Consider the following 781-nt stretch of genomic DNA (forward strand, 5'->3'; position numbering starts at 1 on the left):
AACTGAATCTCTTTTACTAATTAGACCTACCACATTTCTCTAAGGCTAATTCACTTTTACCTGAATGTAATACAATGTACATTTTCATTTATATAACTGAATTTCTTTTTACTAAACAGACATTCTGCATTGCTGTAAGGGTAATTCACTTTTACCAGAATGTACTACAATGTAAATTTTCATTTATATGTAGTTCAAATCGATATTTTACTTCATTTTTTAAATTTATTATATAATTACTGATTTTTTAGGATTTTGTATTATATAAAGAGTTTTCTATTGTGTTTCTTTTGATTTTTTTAGTTTTAATTTTATTTTGATATAGTGCTTTTGTTTAATTCAATCCTTTTTTTTCATATTTAGACTCAACTGTACTTAGCTTCCCTTCATGTATTTCACATGGTCAGCTAGTATTTGTTGTGCAGGAGTAGCTTACCTATGTGTTTTTATTCTTCTAAACCATGTTGTATCAGTATAATTACCTACATATAAGTTAAATTTAAAATTGGCTTACAGAATTATAATTCCCTAACAGCTGGTTGTTTATCGAGACCAAAATACCATAAGATGTTTGTTTGAAGGTATGATGAGATGTAAATTATTGCTGTAAAGATACTAACTGTAGTAGGAGAAATATTTATATAGGGTATTATTAGTGATTTAGTTAGTTGTTATAGTACTAACTGTAGTAGGAGAAATATATATATATATAGTAGGGTATTATTAGTGTATTTAGTTAGTTGTTATACTACTAACTGTAGTAGCTAGAAATATATATATA

This window comes from Limulus polyphemus, unplaced genomic scaffold (assembly GCF_000517525.1).
Source record: "Limulus polyphemus unplaced genomic scaffold, Limulus_polyphemus-2.1.2 Scaffold7152, whole genome shotgun sequence".
NCBI classification, from domain to species: domain Eukaryota; kingdom Metazoa; phylum Arthropoda; class Merostomata; order Xiphosura; family Limulidae; genus Limulus; species Limulus polyphemus.